Source organism: Anomaloglossus baeobatrachus, assembly GCF_048569485.1.
Source record: "Anomaloglossus baeobatrachus isolate aAnoBae1 chromosome 5 unlocalized genomic scaffold, aAnoBae1.hap1 SUPER_5_unloc_16, whole genome shotgun sequence".
NCBI lineage: Eukaryota > Metazoa > Chordata > Amphibia > Anura > Aromobatidae > Anomaloglossus > Anomaloglossus baeobatrachus.
The window spans coordinates 570,511-586,909 of NW_027441791.1; the positions used below are offsets into that span (position 1 = coordinate 570,511).

At 46.2% G+C, this 16,399-nt stretch overlaps 1 pseudogene; it reads left to right on the forward strand.

The window, feature by feature from the left end:
* Positions 1-11,097: 11,097 nt before the first annotated feature.
* On the forward strand, positions 11,098-16,015 carry LOC142258888 (uncharacterized; annotated as a pseudogene).
* The last annotated feature ends 384 nt before the right edge of the window (positions 16,016-16,399 follow it).

Here is a 16,399-nt window from a genome sequence, read left to right on the forward strand (position 1 = left end):
CCTTGTGGGGCACTCTTGGGACTTCCCTCATGGTGGATGCTGTGATTACAGTCTGTCTGGAGCTTTTAGCTGCTTCCACAGCGAGCCTCCCCTCCAGCAATGCTCTCTCCTTAGCTCCGCGAATAGCCTCCCTCTTATCTTCTATGGTGGCCTCATCTCCAAGCAGTGCCATCTCCTCCTCATACCACACAACCCACTGACTTTTTTGGGTATTTACCCCCAGCTCCCGTCTTTCCTCCCCTTGCTGTGGAAATCCTTCCTCAGTGCCATCTTGCAGGCAAGCATCTTCCAAAGCCTCAGTTAGTTGCTCCTCAGAGAGTCCTTTGTAGCCGACTCCTAATTCATAGGCCTTTGTTTGTAGGCTCCCCACAGTTCAGTTCTTGTACTCTGAGGTTCTGGTTCCAAATGTTGATGGGCCATTGTCCTCCATTACTTCTGCTCTGATCCCTCTGCTGCCAACCAGTTTGTGATGGGGTATGTGACAGAGCAGTAAGGGACGCCAGGCCAAGGAACAATCCAAAGGGCTTTATTGGAACCACAAACATAAAGCACCAAACATGAATATAAATCCTTAAACTCTGCAAGGAGTCCACAACAAAACAACAGATCCGGTGGCGCCTCCCAGTATTCCGACGCCAGGGAAAATATGGCTATGGTCCTTATATGAGTTCCTTGAATCCAACAGGGTGAACAACAAAACACAATCCCACGTGTGCACTGATCTCCAATCTGTAACAGTCCAAACACAGGCTCTAAGTTCTAGCCTCAGCTATAGATCCTAGTCTTTCTCCAGCCGAGATCCAATTAACTGACTAACATGAGACTCATTGTTCTCTTCTCCTGGGATCAGCCCCTTAGGTGGGCAGAAGGGCCCACCTCCCCCTGGACATTTGATACATGAAAGGATTCTAGATGTCATGGCTCTATTCTGTCTACCAAGTTGTGGATTGGATGAGTCCCATGCTGAGAAGAACAATCTCCCACCAGAAGTAGTACATACTGTAGCACCTGGTCCCGCCAGATCCCGAGGGGGGCGCTCTCCCTCACATCTGCCCAGAAGAACCATAGACTATCCACAGCTGAGCGATATGGACTTAAGTGAGATAGCCAGAGGTCTGTGTAGACCTCATGGCATACTCACTTATTCAGAAGGAGGGAGAGGTTGTGATGGTGGGCTATCATGTACTGTGTATCAAGCTGTGTAGGTTTGCATTTTACGCTTGGTTCATTGTCCATTATTTGTATTGCTTGTGTGTACATTGTATTGTCTGTAGGTAATCACCCCCTGTAGTGTTCCTGTCCCTAAGTCTGGGGGAGGGGGCCTGGAATCCACCTACTGTAAACTCTCTGCTTACCTGGGGGGGGATGAGTCAGTCTGTTTGAGAACTTGAAGAGAGAAGGACGAAGATTGAACCTCAGGGCTGAAGGTGCGGCTCCTCAGAGAGACCTGGACATTTATCCATTACTGGATTATATTTACTGGACTATATTCGTGTTTTCTTTACTAATTTTACCCTCTGTTTTGTGGATTATGTTATAGACCATTTGATTTGCTTGAAATAAATGCTCTTTGGATTATACAGCCATTACTCGCTCGTTGATTGTATGATATGGTAGAAAAACCCCGTCACAGTGCCTAATGCTATCTGGGTCTGCATTGTGCTATATGCAGGCTGTATACTACATGAGGGTCCCTAATGCTATATGAGTCTGCATTGTGCTATATGGGGGCTGCTTAATGTTATATGGGTGTTGCATAGTGCTATATCGGTGTTGCATAGTGCCATATGGGAGTTGCATAGTTCCATATGGGGGTTGCATAGTGCCATATGGGGGTTGCATAGTGCCATATGGGGGCTGCATAATGCCATATGGGGGCTGCATAGTGCCATATGGGGGCTGCATAGTGCCATATGGGGGCTGCATAGTGCCATATGGGGGCTGCATAGTGCAATATGGGGGCTGCATAATACTATATGAGGGCTACATAATATTATATGGAGGACAATTGGGGCTTCATAACACCATATGGAGGACTTTGGGGGCGCATACTACTATACCCCCAGAGTTGTATGTCCCCTCCACCACGGTGCTGTATACCCCCTCAGAGCTGTATGAACCCCAACCCCAGTGCTGTAGACACCCAGAGTTGTATGTCACCCCCCACCTTAGAGCTGTATACCCCCAGAGCTGCATGTCACCCCCAACCTCAGAGCTGTTTGTCCCCCCCACCTCAGAGCCAATGCCCCCCTGTAGAGCTGTATGCCCTACTCTTGAGCTGTGTGCCCCTCCATTGCTGGATACCCCTTTACTCAATAATATGTATGCCCCCCAGTAATGTGTATGTCCCCAGCCTCTCTTGTGATGTATATACAGCAGTGTCAGTGTGCTTTATGTGCGGCCATGTCTGTTAGTGACTGCCACCAATCAGCGTGGCACAGACACATGCCCAGGAGGAGCTGGATGGAGACAAGTAGGGGATGTGAATGAGGCTGTTGCCGGATTCCCAATATTAGAAATACAGTGGAACCTTGGTCAACGAGAACAATCCGTTCTGGGACTGTGCTTGTTAGCCAAGTTACTCATTCAGCAAAGCAAGATTTCCATAGGAAATCATTGCAATGCAGACAATTCGTTCCACAACTTGTTAAATGTCCCATCCTGGTCCCCTATTGTGTCATTCCACCCATGCACAAACACACACAAGCACGCACGCACACACATATTATGCTTATCTTACCTTCCGTTCCATTGCTGGCCTGCTGGATCTTGTAGTTCGCCGGTACGGGATGTGTATTGGGTAACCAAGGCGACCGATGCCGGACCTTCCGCTCCCAGCGCGCTGACGTCAAAGGCAGGAGCCGCTTGCCTCTGATTGGCCAGCGCGCTGCCTTTGAGTAGCGGCTGGCAGTGGAAGTTCCTCCCTTGACGCTGATGGTTATTGGATACACATCCTGTATCGGCGAACTACAAAAATAATGAGGCCGGCGATGGAACGGTAGGTAAGGTGAGCATAATATGTGTACCTTCCGTTCCATCGCCGACCTCCTGGGTCTTTTAGTTCGCCGCAACAGCATGTGTATCGTCAAGCATCGCGACAACAGAGGACCTTCTGCTGTCAGCCGCTACTCAAAGGCAGCGCTCTGACCAATCAGAGGCAAGCGGCTCCTGCCTTTGATGTCAGCGCACTGGGAGCGGAAGGTCCGGCATCGGTCGCGATGGTTACCCGTTACATGCAAGTTCCAGGAGGCTGGCGAGGGAACGGAAGGTAAGGTGAGCATAATGTGTGTGTGTGTGTGTGTGTGCTTGTGTGTGCTTGTGTGTGCTTGTGTGTGCTTGTGTGTGTTTGTGTGGACTGCAAGAGCGGGTCAGAGCGCGGTGCATGTACGGGACCGGAAGTGTGTGCGGTGAGTATTTTGCTCGTACAGCAAAGATTTCTCGTAAACCGAGTTACAAATTTACAGCAAGCTTTGCTCGTATGTCAGTGTATATGACTGTGTCTATATTTATGTCTATTTATATGTGTTTTTGTGAATTTCTCTTTAAATATACATGTGTACGTATGCCTGTATGTGTATGTATCTGTGCATGTCTCTGTGTGGATGGGGCCCACTGAGACACTTTCACCCAGGGCCCACAAAAACCTGGAGCCGGCCCTGCCCAGAGCCCATTTAGGCCAGGCTGGAGTAACATGAATTTGATGTGTGGAATCACTAGATATGCACTTATGGCAAGATATAAATGGCCCAAAGCCATTTAACCCCTCCAAAACACCAGTTACTTATTCAAATCTGTGAAAACTGGGAGTTTGTCCACTTTGATGCCAGTTCTGATGCCCAGAACCTGTTTGGGCCAGGCTGGAGTGATCTGAATTTGATGTGTGGCATCACTAGGTATGTAAATGTGGTGTGAGATCAGTGGCCCAAAGCTATTTAACCCCTTAAAAATACCAGTTACTTATTCAAATCTGTGAAAATTGGCTGTGTGCCCACTTTGATGCCAGTTCTGATGCCCAGAACCCCTTTGGGCCAGGCTGGAGTCACTTGAGTTTGAATAGGGGCGTCACTAGATATGCATTTATGGTGTTAGATCAGTGGCCCAAAGCCATTTTACCCTTTCACTAACATACTTTAATGCCCATTTTTTTTGCCAGTTTTATAATTTTCGCAGCTGATTTTGAGTGTATTTATATTAGGGCACATCAGTGCATTGTATTGTATTATTGTGATGTGTTATTTGTGTTGTTAAATTTGTAAAAATCAAAATAAATTTAGGATAGTCAAAAAGTACATATATAGTGTGAAAAAACAATCCCTTTAAAAATTCAATTTTTTATTAAATATATCTTAAAAATTCCCAAGTGATTCACCTATCTAGAATTTATCAGGGTAATATAAATATACACCAGGGTAGCCACCCCTGTACCAGATACAATCAGAGGCAGTAAAGCCGGGGGTATGGGATCCCAAATGGGATTAATCTGGCCCTATTAGGACCTACCACCTCACACCTTCCTACCGACGGAGGTAAATCACCTTAACTTAGCCGGGCGCCCCCGTTCCTCGGTGGCTATCCCTGACTTACCCTAATATATACCCTACCATATGAGGAGAAATGCCTGAACAAGTAACCTCTATATTATTGGTTGGACTCCTTCCCCCACCACGCAGCCTAAGGAGGGGGCAAATATAGCTCCACCCGTTTAATATGCTCCAATTCAGCTGGTCATTATTCATATACAGGGAGAAAAGATGCCACTACCCCTTTATTCAATTAATATGCTCAAATTCAGCTGGTCATTAATTCATATATAGGGATAATACATACCCCAACCAACTGTCTAAATAATATGCTCAAAATCAGCTGGTCATTGGTTTATATACAGGGAATAGGTACCAAGTCTGTCTAGTTCATATACTCAATTTCAACTGACCGTTTAATTCATATGTTCAAATACCAAACATCATAGTACTCTGTTATTTCTGGTCAGTCATTAGGCTCAAATATAAACACAGCTGATCCTAAATTCAGAAATAACCATATCAAATACCATGTATCCAGCTGATATATTCTAATTAAATTGGTCATCCATTAAATAAGCAGGGACACTAGGTACCATAGCGCCCCGATATCTAGATCAGGTCGGTATACCCCAATTTTGACCAGAATAAATTCAGATGCAGGGGAGAAAATAGTCCAATTACCAGGTCATCCCAAAAAAAAAATTTTTTTAAGATAACGCATTAAACTTGCTTTCAAGCAAATCCCAACCTCTGGAACGATGCCAGTCTATACAATCAGTACACATGAATAAATATCATTTTAAGCTGATAAATTAACTTCCCTTTATCAAGTGCATTCGCACTGCCTCGACGCGTTTCTCCGCCCTCTAATCCGGTTCATCAGGAGGCCCAGGGAGACAGGGAAAGATTCTAATGATAATGCATGTCTTCATATGGCAGCAGCCGCTGCCATTATGCCGGCAGCTTAAATAGACCATATCAAACAGACGAGAGTAACATAGTCCCAGGTGTACAATAATGGGCTTCTGTCTCAAATTGGTATAGTGCGCATGTCCATTTTCATTCTACCGCTAGAGCATGCGAGGTACACATTGCGCATGCTCCACGGTCATACCTCATTAATTCATGACTCATTACTATTGATGCGAGCAGTCAACGCCCACACACCCCGAACACGGGCGCGCTGCCATAACAACAGGCAGACCTGTCAAACCGCGCTCAGAAAAGATGCCAAAACAATCCTCCCCTATGTTGTGTACTTAAAGACGCATATGATCCTGTGCAGACAGTCGCCAAACCTTGGTGCATTTGCTACCGTACTATAGTCCGGGACCAAAGCCAGATATCATTCAGTGATACAAGTAATAAAGGATGACAATGACACTATCCGCAGGCATTTTTGTAATATGGCAGCGCTATCATATAAGTACAAGCATAAAGGAACAGAACAGTGAAATATAAATTCTGAAAATTAAAGTAAATAAGCAGGATCATTGGATAGTGCACACGTCATCTGCAAAACCCTGCAGATATTATGCAGAGTAACCCTATCAATCATGTTAAAGATTTTGGGAATATTTAATCCCTCTCCCCCCCCCCCCTCACCCTCCCCCCCCACCACCCCTATGATGAAAGGAATCTGCAAAGGATGCTTTCTTTATATGGTGTGCAGTATGTCTGTAACCACCTTACAGCTGAATACTGTAGGCTGCAGTTGTTTCTATCATGTATTTTAATTTTTCCTGCAGATCTTTAACATGATTGATAGGGTTACTCTGCATAATATCTGCAGGGTTTTGCAGATGACGTGTGCACTATCCAATGATCCTGCTTATTTACTTTAATTTTCAGAATTTATATTTCACTGTTCTGTTCCTTTATGCTTGTACTTATATGATAGCGCTGCCATATTACAAAAATGCCTGCGGATAGTGTCATTGTCATCCTTTATTACTTGTATCACTGAATGATATCTGGCTTTGGTCCCGGACTATAGTACGGTAGCAAATGCACCAAGGTTTGGCGACTGTCTGCACAGGATCATATGCGTCTTTAAGTACACAACATAGGGGAGGATTGTTTTGGCATCTTTTCTGAGCGCGGTTTGACAGGTCTGCCTGTTGTTATGGCAGCGCGCCCGTGTTCGGGGTGTGTGGGCGTTGACTGCTCGCATCAATAGTAATGAGTCATGAATTAATGAGGTATGACCGTGGAGCATGCGCAATGTGTACCTCGCATGCTCTAGCGGTAGAATGAAAATGGACATGCGCACTATACCAATTTGAGACAGAAGCCCATTATTGTACACCTGGGACTATGTTACTCTCGTCTGTTTGATATGGTCTATTTAAGCTGCCGGCATAATGGCAGCGGCTGCTGCCATATGAAGACATGCATTATCATTAGAATCTTTCCCTGTCTCCCTGGGCCTCCTGATGAACCGGATTAGAGGGCGGAGAAACGCGTCGAGGCAGTGCGGATGCACTTGATAAAGGGAAGTTAATTTATCAGCTTAAAATGATATTTATTCATGTGTACTGATTGTATAGACTGGCATCGTTCCAGAGGTTGGGATTTGCTTGAAAGCAAGTTTAATGTGTTATCTTAAAAAAATTTTTTTTTTGGGATGACCTGGTAATTGGACTATTTTCTCCCCTGCATCTGAATTTATTCTGGTCAAAATTGGGGTATACCGACCTGATCTAGATATCGGGGCGCTATGGTACCTAGTGTCCCTGCTTATTTAATGGATGACCAATTTAATTAGAATATATCAGCTGGATACATGGTATTTGATATGGTTATTTCTGAATTTAGGATCAGCTGTGTTTATATTTGAGCCTAATGACTGACCAGAAATAACAGAGTACTATGATGTTTGGTATTTGAACATATGAATTAAACGGTCAGTTGAAATTGAGTATATGAACTAGACAGACTTGGTACCTATTCCCTGTATATAAACCAATGACCAGCTGATTTTGAGCATATTATTTAGACAGTTGGTTGGGGTATGTATTATCCCTATATATGAATTAATGACCAGCTGAATTTGAGCATATTAATTGAATAAAGGGGTAGTGGCATCTTTTCTCCCTGTATATGAATAATGACCAGCTGAATTGGAGCATATTAAACGGGTGGAGCTATATTTGCCCCCTCCTTAGGCTGCGTGGTGGGGGAAGGAGTCCAACCAATAATATAGAGGTTACTTGTTCAGGCATTTCTCCTCATATGGTAGGGTATATATTAGGGTAAGTCAGGGATAGCCACCGAGGAACGGGGGCGCCCGGCTAAGTTAAGGTGATTTACCTCCGTCGGTAGGAAGGTGTGAGGTGGTAGGTCCTAATAGGGCCAGATTAATCCCATTTGGGATCCCATACCCCCGGCTTTACTGCCTCTGATTGTATCTGGTACAGGGGTGGCTACCCTGGTGTATATTTATATTACCCTGATAAATTCTAGATAGGTGAATCACTTGGGAATTTTTAAGATATATTTAATAAAAAATTGAATTTTTAAAGGGATTGTTTTTTCACACTATATATGTAAATTTGTAAAAAACTGAAAATACTAAATTGCCAAATAAACTAACGAATAAGAAACCAACTTCAGCTTCGTCGCTTACTGTGGCCGGGGTAAATAGTTCTGGAACAATCTAGAAACAGCTGTGGCCACTGCCCCCTCAGACCTCACTGCTCATCCCTGGATTTCCAGGATATCTGCTCCATGTCCGTCCACGGCTTCCAGGATGTGTCCTGTCTACATACAGCCTCCATTACCTCACTGTGACCCCCTGACATAACCTCCCCTCACCCAGCGCCATGACACCCAGCACAGCAGAGCCCTGCATACACTGAGGAGCTGACCATGTGACCCCTGACTCCTCCCCTCCATGTGACATCATCACAGGTCCTGTAAGCACAGAGCAGCCATATATCTAGTGTGCGGCTCTGCAGGTGGAGGTAGGTGCAGGGTATTATATATCTAGTGTGCGGCTCTGCAGGTGGAGGTAGGTGCAGGGTATTATATATCTAGTGTGCGGCTCTGCAGGAGCAGGTAGGTGCAGGGTATTATATATCTAGTGTGCGGCTCTGCAGGTGGAGGTAGGTGCAGGGTATTATATATCTAGTGTGCGGCTCTGCAGGAGGAGGTAGGTGCAGGGTATTATATATCTAGTGTGCGGCTCTGCAGGTGGAGGTAGGTGCAGGGTATTATATATCTAGTGTGCGGCTCTGCAGGTGGAGGTAGGTGCAGGGTATTATATATCTAGTGTGCGGCTCTGCAGGTGGAGGTAGGTGCAGGGTATTATATATCTAGTGTGCGGCTCTGCAGGTGGAGGTAGGTGCAGGGTATTATATATCTAGTGTGCGGCTCTGCAGGAGGAGGTAGGTGCAGGGTATTATATATCTAGTGTGCGGCTCTGCAGGAGGAGGTAGGTGCAGGGTATTATATATCTAGTGTGCGGCTCTGCAGGAGGAGGTAGGTGCAGGGTATTATATATCTAGTGTGCGGCTCTGCAGGAGGAGGTAGGTGCAGGGTATTATATATCTAGTGTGCGGCTCTGCAGGTGGAGGTAGGTGCAGGGTATTATATATCTAGTGTGCGGCTCTGCAGGTGGAGGTAGGTGCAGGGTATTATATATCTAGTGTGCGGCTCTGCAGGAGGAGGTAGGTGCAGGGTATTATATATCTAGTGTGCGGCTCTGCAGGTGGAGGTAGGTGCAGGGTATTATATATCTAGTGTGCGGCTCTGCAGGTGGAGGTAGGTGCAGGGTATTATATATCTAGTGTGCGGCTCTGCAGGTGGAGGTAGGTGCAGGGTATTATATATCTAGTGTGCGGCTCTGCAGGTGGAGGTAGGTGCAGGGTATTATATATCTAGTGTGCGGCTCTGCAGGTGGAGGTAGGTGCAGGGTATTATATATCTAGTGTGCGGCTCTGCAGGTGGAGGTAGGTGCAGGGTATTATATATCTAGTGTGCGGCTCTGCAGGTGGAGGTAGGTGCAGGGTATTATATATCTAGTGTGCGGCTCTGCAGGTGGAGGTAGGTGCAGGGTATTATATATCTAGTGTGCGGCTCTGCAGGTGGAGGTAGGTGCAGGGTATTATATATCTAGTGTGCGGCTCTGCAGGTGGAGGTAGGTGCAGGGTATTATATATCTAGTGTGCGGCTCTGCAGGTGGAGGTAGGTGCAGGTTATTATATATCTAGTGTGCGGCTCTGCAGGAGGAGGTAGGTGCAGGGTATTATATATCTAGTGTGCGGCTCTGCAGGTGGAGGTAGGTGCAGGGTATTATATATCTAGTGTGCGGCTCTGCAGGTGGAGGTGTGTGGAGATTCCCCATTACTGGGGCAGGCGGCATTAACTCTTTCAGCTCTGAGACTTTTCTTGGTGTTTTTCTCTCTCTGATTTCTATGAATTGTGAGGTTTTTGTTCCTTTTCCTCTCATAGATACAAACACCCCAACTATGAGAGGCTGGAAGTGAGGAAACCCGTCTGCCCTCAGTCCCCGGCCCCTTTCTGCCCTCAGTCCCCGGCCCCTTTCTGCCCTCGGTCCCCGGCCCCTTTCTGCCCTCGGTCCCCGGCCCCTTTCTGCCCTCGGTCCCCGGCCCCTTTCGGCCCTCGGTCCCCGGCCCCTTTCGGCCCTCGGTCCCCGGCCCCTTTCGGCCCTCAGTCCTCAGCCCCCACAGTATAATATTCCCCCAGAATGTTCTCATTATATGTTTCCCCTTATTCTCTCCAGTAATTGTATTATTACGGATTCTTTATGATGTTACATTGTCATCTTCTCCCCATTCAGGTCCTTATAATATCGGATCCTCTCAGTGGAGATCTTCTATATAAGAGAATTCTCCTGATTGCCCCGTGAAGGATGGATATGGAGAGGGACAAGATTGCGGAGAGGATATTACACCTCACCCTAGAGATCCTCTTCCGGCTTACTGGAGAGGTGAGAGATTCTGATGACGTCACATTACACCATTCTTATCTATGGGAATAACAGATGGACAGAACTGGAGAGGTGAGGACTCTGGAAATGTCTGGAGTGAGATTTATTACTGTGTCTCTCCATAACCAGGATTACACAGTAGTGAAGAAGACCTCTAGTGAGCGCTGTCAGGCCCCTGTGTCTGAGGGATGGGGAAGACCCCTGAGCCCAATCACGGGGCCTCCACCTCACCCCCCGATACATGAGGACATCAATGACCAGAAGATCCTAGAACTCACCTACAAGATGATTGAGCTGCTGACTGGAGAGGTGACACTGCTGGGAATACTGGGACATTATACAGTAACGCTATGAAGGGATCGGGGGGTGACGGTATCATTGTATGTGTCAGGTTCCTATAAGGTGTCAGGACGTCACCGTCTATTTCTCCATGGAGGAGTGGGAGTATTTAGAAGGACACAAAGATCTGTACAAGGACGTCATGATGGAGGTTCCCCAGCCCCTCACATCACCAGGTAATAGACAGGACTAAATACACACGGCCTATAATTATCTGTATGTAAGGAATGAATTCAGTCCCTGTATGTGTCTCCTCCAGTTCTATCCAGTAAGAGGACAACACCAGAGAGATGTCCCCGTCCTCTTCTCCCACAGGACTGTAAACAAGAAGATCCCGATGTTCCTCAGGATCTGTTTCCTCCAGCTCTATCCAGTAAGAGATATCTACTCATGTACTTTCTGCACTAATTTTGTGTTTACATTTTTAGACTTTCTGCTGTGTTTTTTTTCAGCTGTATTTTCTTTGCTTCTTCTGCTTCTTCTGCTGTTTGTTTCTAGTGCCTTCTCTATGTTGTTATGAAGGCAACTCAAAGATCTGCAGAGGGTTCATGAATACCCTGTTTCTCCAAAAAGACGACCTACACCGAAAATAAGACCTAGCACGATTTTGTGGGATTTTTGGAGAATGCTTGAAATATAAGCCCTACTCAAAAAAAACCCTAGTTCCAGTCAGGGCCAGAATTGGAAGGAGGCAAATTGCGCAATTTCTCAGGAACCCCACTCTCTTAGGGACCCCATCAGTTGTATTCTAAGGTTGATTGTTTAAGAACCTCTGATGACTTCAAATTCATGTGACATGATGTAACCAAAGGTATCTTAATTGCAGAAGTCTAAACTGAACAGGGCACAGGCTGGCATTAGGGGAAAGGGAGAGCAAATTGGAATTGTGCGACTTTTGTAGGTTGGCCAGAAGAAGGGTGTGAAGCTACCGCTTCTCTAATTCATAACAAACTGCGGCATTCCCTATGACAGAGATTCCACTCCAGTCCCTGACGTCATTTTTCAGTGTCCATCGCTGGTATTCATGAATTAGAGCCCTAATGTTTATCTGCACAGACCGCAAGACCCTGCTACCTGCTTTGGTTAGAAAGCCTAAAGGTACCGTCACACTTAACAACGCTCCAGCGATCTGACCTGGCAGGGATCGCTGGAGCGTCGCTACATGGCCGCTGGTGAGCTGTCAATCAGGCAGATCTCCACAGCGATCAGAGATTAGCCACCAGCCACCAGCGACCTGTGTAACGACGCTGTGCTTGGTAACCATAGTACACATCGGGTTACTAAGCAAAGCGCTTTGCTTATAGTTACCCGATGTGTACCTTGGCTACGTGTGCAGGGAGCCGGCTTCTAGAAGCTGCGGACGCTGGTAAGGGTTTCCAGCATCCGCAGCTTCTAGATTTGCTTGGTTACCCGATGTGTACCTTGGTTACCAGTGTCCGCAGAAGCCGGCTCCCTGCACATTCAGATCGTTGCTCTCTCGCTGTCAAACACAGCGATATGTGCTTCACAGCGGGAGAGCAACAACCAAAAAATGGTCCAGGACATTCAGGAACGACCAGCGACCTCACAGCAGGGGCCAGGTCGTTGCTGGATGTCACACACAGCGACATCGCTAGCAAGATCACTGTTGCGTCACATTAACTGTGACTCAGCAGCGATGTCGCTAGCGATGTCGCTTAGTGAGATGTGGCCTTAAGGATAGGCCATCAATTTTACAATCCCGGACAACTCTATTAAAAATCCGGCATCTGTCTGTAACTATTATATTAGGGGTACTTTGCACGTTCCGACATCGCTACTGCGATATCGTCGGGGTCAAATCGAAAATGACGCACATCCGGTGCCAGTAACGACGGCGCAACGTGTAAAGCCTAGATGCACCGATAAACGATCGCAAAAGCGTCGTAAATCGGTGATCTGTGTAGTGTCGGTCATTTACATAATTTCGCTGCAGCGACAGGTACGATGTTGTTCCTCGTTCCTGTGGCAGCACACATCGCTGTGTTTGAAGCCGAAGGAGAGAGGAACATCTTCTACCTGCCTCCAGAAGCTATGCGGAAGGAAGGAGGTGGGCGGAATGTTTACGTCCCGCTTTTCTCCGCCCCTCCGCTTCTATTGGCCGCCTGCCGTGTGATGTCGCTGTGACGTCGCACGACCCGCCTACTTAGGAAGGAGGTGGGTCGCCGGCCAGAGCGACGTCGCAGGGCAGGTAAGTGCGTGTGAACCTGCCGTAGCGATAATGTTCGTACGGCAGCTATCACAAGATATCGCATGTGCGACGGGGGCGGGTACTATCGCGCTCGGCATTGCTATCATCGGCTAGCGATGTCGCAGCGTGCAAAGTACCCCTTAGTCTTCGAAAAAGTTTCTTTAAATTGTCTATGCTGTTGGTCAATATTACAAGGAGCTCTTTGCAGGTTTTGACAACTGTCATGGCGGTTTCAGGATCTGTGGAAATGATAGATTCTAGTACTCTACATGTTAACTTCTCTGATGTCTGTGAGCAGCGCAGGAAGACGCAGGCGTCGAACCACAGGCTTGGGCAGTCTAGCAAGAGTTATTCTCTGCTAGGCTACTTGTTAATGTCTTTGATCACATGCTGTAGGGGAGCCAGTATCATTCTCTCCCTTTCTGTATATGCTGGCTGGGCTATTTCATTAATGCCAGCTATAATTTACCTGTACTGGTCTGGTGAGGAGTTGTGATCCAGACTTACAGGTAGTTGTTGTGCATTATTGCTGTAAGCTGTGGTTGTTCTCTTTTTATCGCTGCCTTCCTGCTCTTGCTTTTCTCTTTAATCTCTCACTGTTTATTTCTGTGAGTTTGCAATATAGCCTGTCTGTCTTAATCTGTGTTTACCATCTTTTTTAATCTGTGTTTCCATCATACTACTGGCCCTTCCTTCCCGGGGGGCATAACAGATTAGATCTGGTCAGGAGAATACTAAGGTATGGGACTTTGGCGTCTCCATCTTCAGGGGTAATCCAGAGGTTAGCAATAGCTTCGGGTCCCCTAGCGTGAGGGACAGTATAGGAGCCCCCTGTCCCTCATTATCCTGCAGTCCCATTGTGACAATCAGATTATTTACTGTAGCACATTCCAGAGGATTGTTGCTAGGAATGGGAGATCCGCATTAACAAAGATGTAACTCTTAAGACCACTTTACATGCTGCGACATCTCTAGCAATAGCACCTGCCCCGTTGTTTGTGCATCACGGGCAAATCGCTGCCCATGGCGAACAATATCATAGGTAAGCGTCACACGAACCTACCTTCCTAATGACGTCACTGTGGCCGGCAAACAACCTCATTCTTAAGGCGCCGGTTCATGCGGAGTCACAGTGACGTCACACAGCAGGTCACCAATAGAAGCGGAGGGGCGGAGAGCAGCCACAAGAACGATACTTCCACCTCGTTGCCGGAGGACTCAGGAACGCTGTTGTTCGTCATTCCCGTGGTTTCACACGTAGCGATGTGTGCTGCCTCAGGAAGGACGAACAACCTGCGCCCAGAATGAGCAACGATATTTTGAAAATGAACGACGTGTCAACAATCAACGATTTGGTGAGTATTTGGGATCGTTAGCGGTTGCTCGTAAGTGTCACACGCAACGACGTCGCTAACGATGCCGGATGTGCGTCACGAATTCCGTCACCCTAGCGATATCTCGTTAGCGATGTCGTTGCATGTAACGCGGCCTTTAGATGGCGAAATTGGACAACAGATTCAGAATACATTTTTTCCTAATTTAATTTATTTTCGGGTTTAAAAAAGTAAATTTACTTTCAAGATAATATCATTAAAAAATAATAATATTGTGTTTATTTTTAGCCGATGACTGTAATGGGAGTTCAGATGGAAATCTTATATCTTCAGAATTTATAACAGATGCTGAAAGGATCACACATGATACATATGAAGAGCATGCTGCTGTCCCAGATTTACCTCCAGTCCTTCCTCGGAAAGCTTTATCATCTGATCTTTTCAAAGAAGTCCAAAATTCCGATTTATCACAGAATTGTCAGCAAAATAAAACTTACAGAAGGGATGTGGAACATGAAATGGCTCATAGAAAGGAGAAACCATTTTCATGTTCAAAATGTGGGAAATGTTTTACCAAGAAATCACACATCTTGTTAACCTTCAAAAAGTTCAGACACATGAAAATCCGTTTTCATCTCCTGAATGTGAGAAATGTTTTGCTCGAAAATCAAACCTTATGGATTATCAAAAATATCAGACTGGGAAGAAGCTATTTTCATGTTCAGAGTGTGGAAATTGTTTTAATTGGAAATCAAGTCTTATTAGACATCAAAGATCTCACACAGGGGAGAAACCATTTTCATGTTCAGAGTGTGGTAAATGTTTTATTCGAAAATCAGAACTTGTTGAGCATCAAAGATCTCACACAGGAGAGAAGCCATTTTCATGTTCAGAGTGTGGGAAATGTTTTATTCAGAAAGCAGAACTTGTTTGGCATCAAAGACTTCACACTGGAGAGAAGCCATTTTCATGTTCAGCGTGTGGGAAATGTTTTATTCGGAATTCAGATTTTCTTAGACATCAAAGATCTCACACAGGGGAGAAACCATTTTCATGTTCAGAGTGTGGGAAAGGTTTTAGTGAGAAATCATACCTTGTTAGACATCAGAAACGTCACACAAGGAAGAATCTATTTTCATGTTCAGACTGGGAAATGTTTTAATTGGAAATCAGAACTTGTTGGGCATCTAAGATCTCACACAGTTGAGATAGCAGGGACAATTGTAATATCCACTTTTGAAGATCATGAGCATTGTTCTGTCTCGTGGTTTTTGGCTTTGGTTTGTACTGTGTGGTTTAGGGAAAAAGTAGCTTGACTACTAGCTTCTGTAGTGGAGCCCAATGTAAGAGGCGGCTGTTTTACAGAGGATCTCACAGAGACTATTAGTAACAAGTCTAAAATAATTACAAAGAGACAGGGAGAATTATCATGTACTATCCAAACAGGATATTCCTCAACCTACTCCGAAAAACCCTACTATTGGTGAACCAATATGCTCCACCATGAGTGGTTCTAATCATACAAGATGTTTCACCAACAGTAGATATAAAAAGACTAGGTTTCAGCAATTCAGTAGCATTACAGTCATGGCCAAAAGTTTTGAGAATGACACCAAAATTATTTTTTCACATGATCTGTTGCCCTCTGGTTTTTAATTGTGTTTGTCTGATGTTTATGTCGCGGGCGGGGAGGGGGGCCGCTGTGCTCACCGCGCTCGGGTCCGGAGGAGCCCCTTTTGCCCGCAGGCTCTGGCCCTGGGAATTATAGCTGTGGCGGTAGCTGTATTTCCCTTTCTCGGTTTGGACAGTTGCCTTCTATCGGGTCTTTACTGCTAGGAAACCCCGGAGGTTCCAGTCGCTAACGGATTTGACCGGTTTAACGGCGACTCCAAGCCTGGTCGGGGTCCGTAGGCCCTGCCGGTTTGTGCTGGCTTCTCTTCGCTCCCCGGTTTGGTACCGGCAGGCCACCGCCCGTCCCCGGTCCTACGGTTCCGCGTCGATCGGCCTCTCCTGCAGACGGCCACCACTGTCCGCCAACCTT